Here is an 18,086-nt window from a genome sequence, read left to right as displayed (position 1 = left end):
GCCTTCAGGGTCTCTGTCCCATTCTCCTGATGATCCCTTCTCTGTGTACTAATCTTCCTAGCAGACAGTTACTGGGCTACATACTTGGTTTCTTCTCCCAAACACACTTTTTCATTCTTTATATGGCCAGCTGAGCTTTCCAATTCTTCACACTCTGCCTTCCTTTATTATAAATTCCACCTTTATGTCATGTCTTTGCTGTCAAAACTCAGTGTAAGCTGTGAGAGGTAGCCATGCAACTGCCTGAATATTTTACTCCTTAGAAATTTCTTCCGCCAAATACTCTGGTTCATTACTCTGAAGTTCTGCATTCCATAAAGCCCTCAGACATGGACACAAAATTGTGCAACTGTATAACAAAGGTTATCTTTGCTACAATCTCCAATGAGCTCCTCATTTCCACCTGTCACTTCCTCAGAATGGTCTTTACAGTCCATACTTACATCAGCATTTTGGACAGCACAACTTAACCGGTCTCTAAGATGTTCCAAACTCCCTGGTCTTGTCTTCTGAGCCCTCAACAGAATCTCGGTTTTTTCTAGCCTGCTCCTCCAAATTCTTCCAGCCTTTGCCCATTACCCAGTTCTAAAGCTGCTTACCCATTTTCAGGTATTTGTTGTGAGCAACAGCCCCATTCCTAGTACCAATTTTCTGTATTAGTATGTTTTCTGTTGCTTAGAATACCTGAAAAAGGGTAATTTATAAAAAAATAAAATTTATTTCTTACAGTTTTGAAGGCTGGGAATTCCAAGCTCCAGGGAACACATCTAGTGAGGACCTCCTTCTTGGTGGAGACTCTCTATAAAGTCCCATCATGACACAGAATACCATATAAAGAAGGCTGCATGAGAGCATTTTTACATGCTTTCTTCTTCTCCTTATAAAGCCCCCAGTCTATTCCATGATAACCCATTAAACCATTAACCCATTATTCCATGAACGGATCAATCCATTCACAAGAGCATAGTCCTCATAATCTAATCACCTCTTAAAGGCCCCACCTTTCAAATATCATATTGGAGATTAAGTTTCACATGAGCTTTGGAGTGGACAGACATTCAGACCATAGCATTGAATGATTCTGCCATTAGTGTGCTAGTGTGGGCTGATCCAAATCCAGACAAGGTTGATTGGGACACCTTAAATAAGGAGGCAGCTCCCTACGAACAGGGCCAATGAGAACCGCTAATGGAGGCCATTGCTCACAACGGGGGCAACTGGGAACCAACAGGAACTTGTCATGGCAAAAAAATTAGCTGCCTTGAAATACAAGCCATTCTAAAGATTTTACTTAAATAAAAAAAAAGGAAGAGAGAATGATTTTCCTGTGGCATGGGCCATACCAGGGGTAGGCTACTGCCTAGAGACACAGGTTTCCTTCCTCCTCCCCTTTTTCCTCTTGTGAACTAAAGACAGAAACTAAGATCTCAGGCTACAGGCAGCTAAAATCCTAAAACAAAAACCAAGAAACCAAAAAAAAAAAAAAAACCAAAACAGGGCAAGGCGGATTGGGGAGAATGCCACTGTAGGTGACTGCAAGTCTAAAAATAAGGAAAAAGAAATGAGAAACTTTAAACTTAAGTATTGAGCAGACACCAAGTCTAGCACGCATAATGCTAGTCCTAGATTACTTACTGATTTAAAAACAAATCACTAAATATTGCGGGGAAAATGAAAGTTAATTAAATAAATTATATATATATATATAGTTGTCCCTCTGGTATTCATGGTGGATTGGTTCCAGGACTTCCTGCTGACACCAAAATCTATGGATGCTCAAGTCCCTAACATAAGAATGGTGTAGTAGTTGCATAAATTCTACACACATCCTCCCATACACTTTAAATCATCACTTGATTACTTATAATACCTAATACAATGTAAATGCTATGTAGATAGTTGTCATACTGTATTGTTTAGGGAATAATGACAAGAAAATATCTGTACATGTTCAGTACAAATGCAACCACCCATCTTTTTTTCAAATATTTTTGATCCGCAGTTGGTTGAATTCACAGAATCAGAACTGACAGAGGGCCAACTGTACATCTATATGCTATTTTAATATAAGTACATAACAGATACACTGTGTGTATGTATGTACAATATATATAACTAAATTTAAACAAGGTTTCATACTTTGATAGAATCATAAATCCAAAATTTTATAGAATTTATATAACAAAAATATAAAAAAGGATGCTAATTGATTTTTGTGCTTCTATAACAAAGGTTCTAACTTAATTTTAACATTTGATAAAATACATCCATTGACAAAACTTCATGGACTTAATATTGGGGCTCAAATAGTTATACCTTTGGATCCCAGAAATTTAAACATTGTGCCCCCCTGTCATCTTGAGAAGGTAACTACAGGGTAAAGGAGGATATGCCTCACTTTAACTGACGCCTTGCCTAAAGTTTTCACAGTCATAGTATCCATTGCTACCTATATTGGGCATAGATGCTCTGACACAAAAAATAATTATTAAAAATTAAAGTAACTTTTTGGCACTTACAAATTGACTTGATAAAATGAGACACCATGAACCCACAGTTAAAATAGTTAAGATGGATCAATGTAAGTTAAAATTAGGCCTTTAAGGATTAAAACTTATTATATATATAAAATCTAATTAATAAGGGGGTGATTATTGCCACTGCTTCTCTATTTGACAGTCCAATTTTATTTGTTCTTACATCTTTAAAAAAAAGTTGGGGACCCCTCATGATGGATTACTTCAACCTTAATGCTGTGGTCCCAGTCATTAAATCCCCATACCCAATACCTAATCTTATTAAAATTACTGATTCTACTGAATCAACAATTTGTAATATTTTGCTCTTATAGATTGGCTAAGATGTTCTGTTCAGTGCCTACTTTAACAGCCTCTCAGCTGCACTTTGCTTTCACCTCCAAAGGGACACAATACACCTTTTCCAGGCTACCCATGGGGTACCTCAACAGCTTTGTCATCACACACGATCTTTGTAGACAAGGTTTGATTATAACTATCTTTCTCCAGGAGCACAGGTACTACATTAGGTTGATAACATCCTCTTCTGAGGAGATTCATTTGACACATTCATTAAGGTCATTTGTGGTTCTGGCAGCAACAGAATTCACATTTACAAACTACGCTTATGAATTAAAATCAACAGACATTACTGTTAGTGCCTTCAAAGAATTCCTTCACTGCAGAGGCTTTAACAACCTCTTCTTAAACCTCCTAGTCTCTGGACTATTTATGATGGCCATTAGTTTGTCCCATGGCTTCTCATGCAAAAAACTGCTCTTCTCACCCTCATTTTATACACCATTAAAACAACAAGTGACTGGCTATGTACTAGGCTCTTTTGGAAATAGAGGCTCTCACAGAACCTGTGATTCTCCATACCCAGCTGCTCATTATGCTTTGGGTCATGGAAACAGTACCTCACGAGCTCAGCACAGCTACCAAGGCCTCCTTAAGACAGGATGGAGCCAAACCTGGGCCCTCTGGTATATTCCACCTGCAGGAGGGGTGGCTTCTCCTGTCCTCAATCTTTTGCCAGTTGCCAGGATGCCAGAGGAGGTCACCCCTCCTTCAGCCCTCTTAACTACCTGAAAAGCCCTTTAGGGTTAACTGAGTGAACAGTAATGGGAGTTCGTGGACTATGCAAGTGGCACTACCAGCCATCATACATGATGGAGCTTAGCAGAATGTGCTGTTTTCCATCCTTTGGCCAGGATGTCCTAATAAAAGATAGGACCCAAGGAACAACACAATTGGAAAAACTTCTAGCAGTCATCTTAACTCTGGATGTCCTAGTCAACAAAGACTCCCAACTTCACATGTATTATAAACTATTGGGCCATTACCTAAAAATTGTGCACTTTAAGGTAAAAAACAAAACAAAACAAAAAAACCTTTGGAATCTCTTGCCTCACAGATACCCAAAATATAAATCAAAATCACATGTCTCCACATACCCTAAGGCCATAATACAAGGCTTACCAGGGCACTATTTCCTTCAGAGTTACAGACATTACTGATAGTAACCAAGGCACACATCTCACTTCTTAAAATACACAATGCTGCGCTCTTGAAAAAGACACTGACTAGAACTTTCATGTGCCTGATGGGTCCGATAATCAGTTTAACTAAGAGATATAATGATCCCTTCAAACAACTCCATTCAAATTCCAGTCCAACAAACATACCCCTAAATAAATTTCCATTTTGCTTATCTTTATAAATTGCCAATCTTGCTTCCATCCCATAATGGCTGGAGGCCAGATCAAGGGCACATATTCTCCTGGGATGCATTAAACATAGATTGTCCCACAGGCCAGGCAGTTACCCATTAGACATGGGACCTATGTGAACCTAAACTGCCACCCAAAACGGACGGGTAAAGGGACAAGAAAATCAACTACAATGTATACTGAGAAGTTAAAAAACACAAAAAACAAAAAGCAAAACCCTGGCGGGTACAGCTGCACATCATTCTATTAACTGTTGGTCTTATTACTACTGGTTTGGGTGCTTTCATTGGTTTACAATCTGAGGGCCCATATCCTCCAGTAAAGCATTGTTTCTACCAAACATGGCAAATGCGAAGGCCCACATCAACTCAAGTGGGTACACAAAATAGAGAACAGAGAAACATCTTTGCTATAATGCACGATGGTGTGGCTGACATTCCCACATAGTTGAAAAAAGTTCATATGGAAACTTGCTTATCATTAGCAGAACTTTTGAGACCTAAGAGAACTCTACTCAGAATTCCAAAAAGTGGAGAATATAACTTCATTCACAATAGTGCTTTATATTCAATGGCCAGACTAATTTTCAACTGCACTTTTCAAAATCACGTGTACCCTTGGAAATTAAAAGGGAGATTCACAGGCTTTGAGAAGAAGCCTCCCACTGGCTTCTAATGTCTGATCAGAGAGATAAAAATTGTGACATACTTTCTCATAAAACATCCAATATTGTCAGACTATGATTTTTACAAGATAATTTCAGTGGGCTTTAAGAGGGAGAACTGTCAAATCTTAAATGAAAATATCGTTCTGTCATCTCTCCCCACATCTACACCAGTGTTGCCTCTACCGTGTTTCTGAATGCTCCACAAGTCCCATTGTTTGAAAAAATAAATCAGTCAAAAAGTCTCACTTTCCCATTGCAGAAGCTTATAGAGAATTCAAAATGTCTCAGTAGGGAGTTGGAGAATGAGGAGTTGCCCGGTAAAGTGACAATCAGAGAAGTCGGGGTACAATTACAAGCTTTTATTGAGTATGGTTCCATGCCAAGAATTTTTATTTACTATTGACATCTCAGAATGTTCCTGAAATCTTAAAAATTACGTATAATTTACTGTTTTGCTTTTTTACGTTTATCTGCACAAACCTGTTATTCTAAAACATACCACTATGGACCTCTACTGCTTTCATTTGTCACACTGTTATCTATCACTTTGTTCCTGCTCATAACCTAAATATAATCACTGAGTTTCATCCTCAGTCATGTTTCCGACTTTGATTATAAACAGGTTGTGAATGCAGTAAAGATATTCCTGATGAGGAAGGGGAGAGATTTAATCTGCGTAACGATGGAAGAAACATTATCATCCCATAAAAAGCCACCAGCCAGCACTTCTATTCTCAGGAAGAGTCATTAGTGATTTGGAGATTAACTGTTAAGATTTGGGGTTGCTGGGGAGGCACCACACAGTGCCCCAGAGAAGTCTTCTGATCCAAACCTAAGGCCACATGTCTCTAGGTCTTTGGGAATATAACCTATGAGTGCTTTAATGAGTCAGGTAGAAGGGCCATAATGCTGGTGATGAGATGACCCTATGGCCTCTCCATAGAAATGGCAAAGGCAATGTCAGCAACAGAGGATGACAGTAGCAGCTGCGACTGCACTGTGGCAGAGCAGATTGCAGGTGATGCTGGTGCCACAGAAGCAGCAGGAGAGCTGTAACAGCCCCTCATGAAAAACTATGAACCATGGGGCCTCTGTCTCGCCAATGGAGAACATCAGGGCATCTGAGAACCCAGTGAGTCTACTTGAGATGAGATATTCTGGGATCTCCTCCCTTGGCCCCGCATTCCCAGAACGTTACAGAGCTGAGAAGGAATAGACTTATCCAAGACTTAGCCACCATTTCCTAGTAATAATAAGACCAACAACAGTGGCCTAATGATGAGAGCAGCTCACACACTGTGCTTGCTATGTGCCAGGCACTGTTCGAAGGACTTCACCTATACATTAACTCATCCTTACTGCCACCGCCTTTCCCCTGCATTCCCTCAAAGCACATATTGCCACTGCCAGCCTCTCAAGACTAGAAGGGCAGTGAGGTGGCAGGGGTTGGGGGCTGGAGAAGAGACCTGTCATGGGGAGCGAGCTGATGGATTAGGTCTTTCTTCTTCTGAATCTACTCTTTCTGCTACATTTTGAAAATTGATTAAAAAAAAACATTTTTATTCAATTGTTCTCTCCTGATGCTGAATAAGGAAGTACTTGTCATTTGGTTATGGCACTGCTGAGTCCCAGTGGGGAGCAAGTAGCGTAAAAGGGCAGTGCTGGGCAGTGAGGGCTTACAGGACACATGCCGTGTGGACCAGTGGTTTTCCAGAGGTCTATAAAAGGATGGAGGCAGAGTTTTCAATAGCAGCTGACCATTTCTGCTTCTAATCATGTCCCAGAAAAAAAAACTTTTTAAAAAAGTGAAATTTTCCCCACAGGGTCCTGAGCAATATCCAATTGCTTTTCGGTAAAGTGTGACCCTAGTCTATTTTGCCAAGAAAAGCAATCTTTGTATTTCACAATTTTGACACAATATAATCATTGCCTCCTGGTATCTCACAATTTAAAAAAATGGTCTAAAACCTCACTTTATAATATATTAAAAACGAACCTCTCTCTTGTACCCTGCTAAGCCTGGCACTGGCCTTGTACCTACCTGACAGCCCCTCAGTGGAGGTTGTCCCCTTCTGTGTCTCAGGAACGAGCCACTCAAGCTGAACACAGCCTTCAGAGTTGAGTCAACTTCCTTCTGACCAGCGGTTCCTATCCCTGGGAGCAGCAATGACCGTGTTCGTCCCTCCTGCCCTGCTGAGCCTGGCAAGTGGTGGGTCCCAGGGAGGACTTTCTAGAACCTACCCAGTTTAGGAAGGGGAGTTTTGGCAGCACTGGACAAAGACTCAGGGAGCAGCACAGACACAGGCCAGCACACTGTGGAGCCCTCACACATGATGTTGGCCGCATGCGAGAGCCGGTTAGGAAGCCGAAAGCAGGCTACAGGCATTTTGTCGTGCCCCTTGTGGTTGCGACCACACACCCTGCTCACTTGCCAATTGTATTTTCCTCTCATTTGGTCTTTCCTCTGGTTTGGTCCAGAGAGAGAGTGACTATAAAGTCTAGCCCTGTCCTGACGGGGCTCCTGGGGAGGTAGCTGTAGGTGTTTACAGTGTGCCTTTCACAGGACACTTCTTTGTCCTGGTCTAATGCCTGAGTGTCCAACCCGTGATTAGGTGTCCCTCTCACAGGAACTTGTTTATACTGGCAGACGCCCTTGTGGCCCTTGTTTGTGTCCAATTTGTTGCTATGAAGATAGCAGCTCTCTAGGAGAGCCCTAACACGGAGGATAGTCAGGTTCCAGTGTCTCAGTCAGGTGAGACACAGAGGAGACGGCACAAGAAAACATATGAAATAACTGAAGCTCTTTATTACTGACAGATCCATGAGAGAAGAGCAGTGCCCATGAGGGCTGCTGGGAAGTCCAAAGACAGCAGGGGGCTCTACCAGTAGGTGGGGGGAGAGGCAGAGACAGAGAGACAGAGACAGAGAAATGGACAGATGGGGTGGGGCAGATACCCTCCAATCCCCTATCTGTATGGAGTAGATATTCTTTGGAGAAATGCAAAGAATCACTAAATCCTACTTCAAGGTTGGCAGGGGCCATGACAGAGGCAGAGACAACCATCCTCTCGTTAAACAGATAATGTGTATGGAGTTTCTGAGGAAGGAGGTTGGAAGGTTTGAATAGGTAAAGTGAGAGCAGGATCAAGAACAGTGAGCAATTTTACTAGGGAGATAAATGACAGTAATTACCTGGCAGAAGACCTAACATTTGCTTATTCCCAGAGACTTTCCAGAGGATGACTTAATTTAATGGAATGGCTATCATGGTGAGGATTTCACGTCCCACGTCAAACTGAAATGAAAAAAAGTTGGAGGGAAAATGGACCTTTCGGTATCTCTTAAATCACACCATATATGCAGATGATCAAAAAATGAAGCAAGATAAATAATAAAAACTTCTTTAAATCAGCCATATATTTAGTGAACACCTACATACAAGGCATTCAAAGGTGAATAAACATAGGTCCCAGTTTGATGAACCTCATACTATATATCCAACACATTTTGTTTTGTTTTATTCTCATAAAAGATAATAGCTGCTACATAGCTACTAAATTGACCAATATGACCAAATTATTATGCTTTAGAACAGGCCAGTTCCTTGGCTAAATTATAGCTGAGGTCCTTTGAGCTCTGAAGACCTGTAACCCAACTATGATCTGAACAGTTTACATGCCCAAAAGATGATTACAATAATTGCATTTACTGTAAAATAGGTACAACCTGCCAAAACTTATTTAATTCTGAATCATATTCCAGCCATTTCATATCCCTTCCAGAATAGAGGCAATTACATCCCAACTCCCATTAGCTCAGCAATAAAGATATTGAATTAAACCAGAAGAGTGAGCAAGACAAAAAAGACTGTTTCAGGGAGCTCTCATTTAAAATGCAAATGAGATGTTAAGCTGAGGACAAGGGGAGGAGAATTAGTTCAAAAGACAATATTTGAGTTATGATAGCTCCAATGTGGTACCATAATGACAGACTTCTAACCCATGATTAATTTAACCAGTGACATGAGTCGACCTGCCAGTTATGTCAAAATGAGTTGGCCTGAACAATGGATTCTGAAAATAGTTCCAGCAGATGTGAGAGCAAGTGGGGAAGGGGGTGGAGAAAAAGGGGAGGGGAGGAGAGATTAGTTGAGAGAAGGTGGGCCCTGGATGGGAGGAAGAATTCTATTCACATGCCAAACAACTGGCTTGACTTCAGCACCATGAACTCTTCAACATCAGCTCCATTCAATGTGCCTCATAAAGTAAGAGGAACTGGTAACCCTCAGTAATACATTGCTTGTTCAGATTTGGATCCAATTGTTCATAAATGTAAAATCAGCAGCCACCTATCTATAGGGTATGATTTAAAAGACACTGGCAGGTCCATTTTTCCCCTAAAAATTTCTGCACTTCCAGCTTGACATAGGACCCGAAATTCTCACTATTATAACCCTTCCATTAAATTCTATCATTCTCTGGGAAAATGCAAATATTACTGCCAGACCACCTTGTTACCTATATGCCTAGACATCCTTCTCCTGAGTGTGGCTGAGGCTTTCCCAGTTGCCTGGGCTAACTCTGGGAATGTGTAAGGCCTAAAGATTCTGGCTGGTCTGAAAACGACTAAGCCAAGAGAATAAGCATATTGTTAAATATGTGGCTCTTTAGAGATACAAGTAAAACTTGTTCACAGCACTTCTGGCTCTTTTAAAAATTAGAGATAAGCTTGCTTGTGAACAATCAAGTCTTGCAGCAATGAAAATGACAGAACTATAACTACATGTAAAAACATGGATGACTCCCACAAACAAATGTCGCAAAAAAGCCAGAAATAAAAAGAGTACACACTGTACAATTCCATCAATATAAAGTTCAAAAACAGGCAAAACTAAAGTATGGCATTGGAGGCAAGACAGTCATTACATTTGAAAGGCTAAAAAATGGTCATTGGGAAGGGACAAAAGGGAAGCTTCTGGTGTGCTGGCAATATTCTATTTCTTGAACAAGTGAAAATTACCCAAGTATTTATTTTGTTATAATTTACTGACAATTCATTTGGGTTTTATAAGTTTTTCTTTATATGTAATATACTTAAATTTAAAATAACTCATACAAGAAAAAATTTTTAAGTCAACTACATATACGGAATCTCAAGGGGCCCCAAATAGCCAACACAATCTTGAAAAAGAAGAATAAAGTTAAATAAAGGTCTCACACTTCCTGATTTCAGAATTTACTACAAAACTACAATAATCAAAACAGTGTGGTACCAACATCAAGACAGACAAATAGACCAACAGAATAGAAAAGAGATTCCTGAAATAAAGACAGACAAATAGACCAACAGAATAGAAAAGAGATTCCTGAAATAAAACTTTGCATATTTAGTCAAATGATTTTCAACAAGAATGCCAAAATCATTCAATGGAAAAAGACAGTGTTTTCAGCACAATGGTGTTGGGAAAACTGGATATTCACATGTAAAAGACAATGAAGTTGGACTCTCACTTTAAACCATATACAAAAATTATCTCAAAATGGATCAAATACCTAAATGTAAGAGCTAAAACTAAAAAATTCTTAGAAAAGACACAGAAGAAAACCTTCAAGACAGGTTTTGGAATTGGAAATGATTTCTTGGATATGATACCAAAAATACAGGCAATAAAAGAAAAAGCAGATTAAGTTGGACTCAAAAAGTTTTTGTGCATCAAAGGGCATTATTGGGTTGTCTGGTTAGTTCACTTGGTTAGAGTGTGGTGCTGATAACACCAAGGTCGAGGGTTCAGATCCCCCTTACCAGCCAGCTGTCCCCATCCCCCCAAAAAGACATTCACGAGTGAAAAGGCAACTCATGGAATCGTAGAAAATATCTGCAAATCATATATCTGGTAAGGGGTTGATATCCAGAATACATAAAGAACTCCCACAACTCAACAACAAAGAAAGAAACAACCTGATTTTTAAAATGGGCAAAGGGCTTAAACAGACATATTTCCAAAGCAGATATACAAATGGCCATAAAACACATGAAAAGATGCTCAACATCAGTAATCATTAAGGAAATGCAAGTCAAAACCACAATGAAATGCCCCTTTACACCCACTAGGATGGCTATTATAAAAAACAAAAACTAGAAAATAACCACTGTTGGTGAGAATGTGGAGAAAGGGGAACCCTTGTGCATTGCTGGTGGGTAAAATGGTGCTGCTGCTATGAAGAATGGTATGTTGATTTTTCAAAAAGTGAAAAATAGAATTACCATATGATCAAGCAACTCCACTTCTAGGTAATACCCAAAAGAATTGGAAGCAGGAACTTGAACAGATATTTATACACCCATGTTTATAGCAGCATTATTCACAATAGCCAAAAGGTAGAAGCAAGACAAGTGTCCACTACAACGTGGTACTTACATACAATGGAATATTACTCAGCCTCAAAAAGGAAGGAAATTCTGACACATGCCACAACAAGAATGAACCTTAAGGGAAGGACATTAAGCTAAGTGAAATAATCGTCACAAAAGGATAAATACTGTATGATTTCACTCAAATGAGGTACCAAGAATAGTCAACTTCACAGAAACAGAAAATAGAATGGTGGTTACCAGAGGCTGGGAGGAGGGGGAGAATGAAAAGTCATTGTTTAATAGGTATGAAGATTCAGTTCGGGAAGATGAAAAAGTTCTGGACATGGATAGTGCTGATGGTTGCAAAACAATGTGAATGTACTTAGTGCTACTGAACTGTACACCTAAAATCTACCATTTTAACCATTTTTTATGTGATGCATATTTTACCACAACAAAGAAAAAGTCCACTATAAGAAAATGCAGCCTCGCAACTGAGGCTGTACTCTATGCCAACACATTCCAAAAGTAAATGGGGACACTAGACTCGTACCTGGTTAGTTGCATGGGAATTACTTTGGGAGCTTGGCTAAAATACAAATTCACAGCAAGATTCTAATTTAAAATGCCTGGTCTGAGCATTTTCTTATGTTCCCTGAGCAATTCTAATGTGCAGACCATTTGAAGGCTGCTATTCTGCAATTTTGCAATATCAGATTTAGAGGCAAAAAAGTCTTGTTTATAAATCTCTTGTTTATAACTGAGTCAATCCTAAAATTACTAATTTTACGTGATGAAACACAGGTTTTTGGTTGTTTTATATCATGCTATATTTTATTCAAGAAAAGCCAAAAACTGATGAATTCAAAGTTCAAAACCTTGGCTTTACAGACATTTATTATTGAAAAAGAAAAAAAAGCTTGATGTGAATCTTTTAAAACTATTTTTTAGACATGTTTTCTCGACTCCTGTTAACTTTGTGTTGAAATTTCTTAGAGGCCCATGGAATACTTTCTAAACTAGCAGAGAAATGTCATCTCACATTTTGTCTTGCCAAATGCTGGAATTCTAGAAATGTCTGGTTCTTTGCTCATGATCACATCACAGTTTATATTTTAAAAATCAGCTTCCACCTGAAATAATCAGCTTGTTCTCAGTGAAAGGACTACACAGTAATTATATCCCATTTGCATCTACAGATTCATTCATTATTAACAACTTTTATGATTTTATACTATTGATTAGTATCTTTCTGGAGCCAGGAAATTATATTACATACTAAATCAAGAGCTTAAAGAAACCTATGGGCAATTCTTGGTAAGTGGTGACATGGTATAATGGAAATATCGAACTAAAATCTGACGGCCTGATGTGCTAGACCGTGTGCCACCCAGATTCCCTCTTCAGGACTAAGCACTCATTGCTTCAGCTGAATGAAAGTGCCCTCAGCCAAAGGGTTATTCTCCTCCTGCGATCAGCCTGCACAGAATGATTTATGGAACCAGCCCTCTTGTTTCCATCTGCACATCTCTGAAGGTTCACCCCAGCTTTAGAGTTTCCAGGCTAAGGTTGTATCACAGTTTAACTTCTCTCTGCCCAGTTCTGCTTCCTTCACTCTCGAAAGCAAGCACTAATAAATCATCTGCAACAGAATTTTCATCTCAGAGCTTGTTTCCAGGGAAACGAGATCTGCATCACCTCTACTCTCAACTAGCGTTGTGACCATGGTAACGCCACCTAACCACAGCTCCCTCTGTAATTGAAGAAATCTTGCTGAGCCTGGGGCCACCAGAAATCTCTAGTGCCACACTGAACAAGGTCCTGCTGTGGAGGAGACCTGCCCTCAGGCCTCAACTGCTGTGGCCAAATTTATACATTTTATAACCCATCCCTTTAGACAGAAAGGAGGAGAAATTCTGTATCACTACCAGGTGCCTCTCTAAGGTTTATTGATTCCAAAGGAGCCTGGAGCCTTTCACTGGACAGAAAATTTCCTGGGATGGTCATTGCTCAGGGTGATCAACTTATACTGGTTTACCCAGGACCTACCCAGTTTCAGCACTAAAAGCCTCATGTCCCTCAGCCCCAGGCAAACCTGGGATAGTCAGTCACTCAAGTGTGTCTTCATATGTGCCTCGGTCCCCTGGGCTTGAACAATTAGTCATTAGCCTGGTGACCCTGGCTGTCTGACCTGCACATGGGACAGGATACTAAGTCCCAACACACAAGACTCCTGCTGCACACTTTCATGGCCCTCTCTATTTCATGGCTCTTTCCATTGAAAGGCTTATTATGACTGTATTGGTTATGCAATTATTTGCTTATCTTTTGTCTCCTCCGCAAGTGTCAAATGGACCTGTGTACCTTGTTGAGGGTGGTATCCTTAGTTCTTAGTAAGAAGTCTGGCACACAAGGAATAAGTAATAAATATTTGTTGAATAAATTAATGAAGAGGAAAGGAAGGAGAAGTGTAATGCCTGAGACATACTCAGAGGATGAAAGACCAAAAGAATAAACTGCAGGTTAGTCCGAGTGGAAGTAAAAAAATGAGTGGAGGACTATATACATGTGCATTCAACCTTTGCAATGTTTCCATTTTCCTGTATCACTATGGTGCTGATCTATTGTTAAGCTTTTGGTTAATTCTGACACCCAGATTTTATACATATTCATAATTTTCTATCAGTTACACTGTGCCTGGAATATAGTAGGCCCTCAATTTAAAAAAAAAAAAAAATGAATGAGCCACATCACTGCTTCAAATAAGTTCCCCAACAAGGGATTTTAAATTCTTAGGATCATAGCGCTTTATCCTAGGAGAGATTTGATCAAACCTTTCAATTATCCTGCATACCAAGGCAACTGTGTACCACATCTTGGTTCCATTAAAGTAGTAATACCTACAAATTTTTTTTTTCTCACTGACTATTCCTAGTGAATAAAGCAAGTCCTTTCATATTTCCTAAAGACATAATGAATTCCTTTTGTATATCCTCATGACCATTCTAAAAACCTTTTTAGTATAACTCTTCACCCACATAACAGCTTATCTTGTTGCTGCTTAAACTGAAACTGCCTAAATTGAAACATATGCTTAAAAAATACAGGACTTGTGTGTTCTGTGAAGTTATTTATCGATAAATGTTACCCATTTTCAAAAGCAAGTCATGGAAACAGAGTTCATATTGAAAATGCTATCCTTTAGACGCTGGTATAATGATAATTAATTTTGGAATGTGAAAATGCACATTCCCAATGTGAGATACCAGAATTGACTTCTGCCTTTTTTTCCTATTCTAAGTGACATATCCTTGGACCATCTAGAGCTCTATAGAAGTTGAACAGCTTCATTTGTCAAGCTGAAGGATGACCTTTTATCTCATCAATTTCATACCAACTATAAATATTTATTAAATTTCATTGATTAGTTCACTGCTGTAGCTTATAATATAAACCATATGACTCAAGTGATATAAATAAACAAACAAGCCAGATGACAGTTGGTAGATTAAACAGTTTAAAGCCTCTTTGTCCATGCCTAACTTCAATGTAATACTGTGATGTTTGTAACCCTTTACCACCTCTTTCAGGGATTCAACTGAGATGATGAGGGTTTAAGGCTCCTGGAGTATTGCATTTGGAGAAAGTGATGCTCTAAGGCAGTAGTTCTCAAAGCATGACCTGTGGACCAGTGGGGATGTGGGAGACCCTTTCAAGAGGTCCATGAGATTAAAAAGCAACAACAAAAAAACCTGACTTTGTATTGTTACTAAGACATTATTTGGTTTTTTTTTTTTCCCTCACCATGTTAACATTTCTATTGATAGCACAAAGTAATAGTGAATAAAACTGTTGGTGTCTAAAAGCACATATCGAGATAGTAGCAAGTGGTCATTACTGTGCTAGTGGTCATTACATTTTTTACCAAAATGCACTTACTGGAGGGGAGGGGAGGCCTGTTTCACTTAGTAATGCCCTTGATGAAGCACTAAAAATTATACAGTTTGTTCAAGCTGGACTATCAAGTAGGTCTTTTAAATATTTTGCAAGATAAAATGCAAAGACACATTAAAAACTTCTACTACATATGAAAGTAAAATAATTGTCTCTAAGAACATTTATACAGTTGATCTGCAAGCTGGACTAGTTGCTTTTTCATGTAATACCACTTAGTTTGAAAGAACAACTGACAGGCAAAGTATGCTTATTCAGATTTGGGTATCTGGCAGACATTTTATTGAAAATAAACAGAGTGAGCCTTTAACTTCAAGGAAAACAACTTGACAATATTACTGCCAATGATAAAATGCAAGCTTTCAAGCGAAAATTCAGATTTGGGGAAACTTGTATCCAACACTGTGAGCTTAACAGTTCCTCAATGCTTACAACCTTTTCTGATGAAATTGGTAGTAATATTAATAAATGTGGGGTTTTTAAAATATGGTATAATTAAATGTGTCAACATTTTGAAGATCTGCATAACTCAGTGCAAACAGTATTTTCCAAATAACCAATGCATAATGTTACAAAATCATGCATGGGTAAAAGACCCATTCAAAGTGCAAGATAGATCAATGGATTTTAATGTAACAAAGTACAAAAAAATCACCAGTATGGTTTTAGATTCCACATTGCAACTAAAACTTAAGAAACTACCACTTGTCAAGTTTTGGTGCAGTTTCAATGAACAAAACCCACAATTACCTGACAAGGATATTAAAATATTCCTTGTTCGTTCCCATTTAGATCTCTGTGAGGCCAAATTTTCTTTATAATTCAACCAAAGCCACATATTACAACAGAGTGGATGCAGAAGGGGATATGATAATTCAGCTGTCTTCTATTAAATAAAGCACTAAAGAGATTTTTAAAAAACGTAAAACAATGCCACTCTTCTAATTTTTTGTTTTGGGAAATCTAGTTACATTTCATTAAAAATGTGTTATTTATGTTAATATGTAATGGGACTGTTGCTGTTTTTAATTAAGTAAAAATTTTAAATTTTCTTGGTTTTAATTTTTAATGCAATAAATATTGATAGATGTAACCCATATAAACAAAAGTTCTTTGAGATCCTCAACAATTTTAAAATAAGTGGTGCCGATCCCCAAAAGCTTGAGAACCACTGCTTGAGATGTTGATGTACTCATTTTGCTTAAGCCAGTCTGAGTTTGTTTTTTGTCATTTGCAACTAAAGTCAATACTGATACAGGAGAAAAGGAAAGGAGCTGAGTTCCAAGTTTTGGGTCACACCAGTTCGGAGATAAAGAATCAGTCTCAATATTCAGAGCAAAGAACAAGAATGCAGTGAATGCAGGATATAGGAACCAGAGGTGACCGTGATCATTTAATCTTTCCTCACTCCTCCCACATAAGGATCTATAGAAATACTGAAGGCACTTTGGACTTGCCACCAGATTTAGAATTGAGATTTATCCAAAATATTAGAAGATGATTCAAATTGACCTGGGCAACACAAGGTTCAAATAGAAATTTTTTCCCTATAAAAATTTTATTTCAAGAAATTATACCCAAATGTCCATCACTGATAAATGAATAAACAAAATTATTTGGCCATAAAAAGGAATGAAGTACTGATTCATACTACAACATGGATGACCCTTGAAAATATGCTAAGTGAAAGAAGCCAGACCAAAATGCCACAGACTGTACGATTCCTTTTATATAAAAGGTTCAGAACAGATAAAACCATAGAGTCATAAAGTAGATGAGTGATTGCTAGGGACTTGGGGAAGGGGCAATGGGGAGTGACTGCTAACGGGCATGAAATTCCTTTTGGGAATAATGAAAATGTTCTGGAATTAGATAGCGGTAATGGTTGTACAACTTGTGACTATATTAAAAATCAATTATATATTTTAAAAGGGTAAATTTTATGAAACATGAATTATACCTCAATAAAAAATACATAAGACAAAGAAATTATAAATTTGGTGTATTGGTTTCTACGGCCCCTGTAACAAATCACCATAAACTTGTGGCTGAAAACAACAGGCCCAAAGTCCAAAATGAAGGTGTCAGCAGGTCTCCACTCTCTCTCTCTACTAGCGAACCTGTTCCTTGTCTTCCTGCTTTGGTGGCTGCTGGCGTTCCTTGATCACATTATTCCAATCTCTGCCTCTGTCTTAACATTGCCTTCTCCTCTGTCATTTTCCAAATAAGGCAATTTTTAAGGTTTACATGCTTGTCTCCTCCAAAATTAATGTTGAAACTTAATCCCCAATGTAACTGTACTGAGAAGTGGGGCTTTTAAGAGATGATTTGGTCATGTGAGCTCTGCCCTCATAAATGGATTAATCCATTCATGGATCCACGCATTAATGGGTTATCATGGGAGTGGGACTGGTGGCTTTTTAAGAAAAGGAAGAGAGACCTGAGCTAGCATGCTCAGCCCCCTAACCTGTGCTGCCTCAGGACTATGCAGAGTGTCCCTACCAGCAATAAGGCCCTCACCAGATCTGCCCCCTCAACCTTGGCCTTCCCAACTTTCAGAACTGTAAAAAAATAAATTTTGTTTCTTTATAAATTACTCAGTTTCAGGTAATCTGTTATTAGTAACAAAAAACAGACTAAGACAGTAACAGTCACAGGTTCTGGAGATTAGAAGGTGGACCTATCTTTGAGTCATTATCAGCCTACCACGCATGGGTTTATATATAAATAACTGATGTGGTATGGCCATCATAGATGTGCACCACTTGGATCTTGCTACAAGAACTTACCAGTCAGAATTAAGGTGTGCAATTATCTGACAGCCTCCAGCTACAGCACCTTCAGGTTGAGCCACATTCTCCC

Source organism: Cynocephalus volans, chromosome 1, assembly GCF_027409185.1.
Source record: "Cynocephalus volans isolate mCynVol1 chromosome 1, mCynVol1.pri, whole genome shotgun sequence".
Taxonomy (NCBI): domain Eukaryota; kingdom Metazoa; phylum Chordata; class Mammalia; order Dermoptera; family Cynocephalidae; genus Cynocephalus; species Cynocephalus volans.
The sequence above is the reverse complement of the archived record's forward strand: the minus strand, read 5'-3'. Positions refer to the sequence as shown.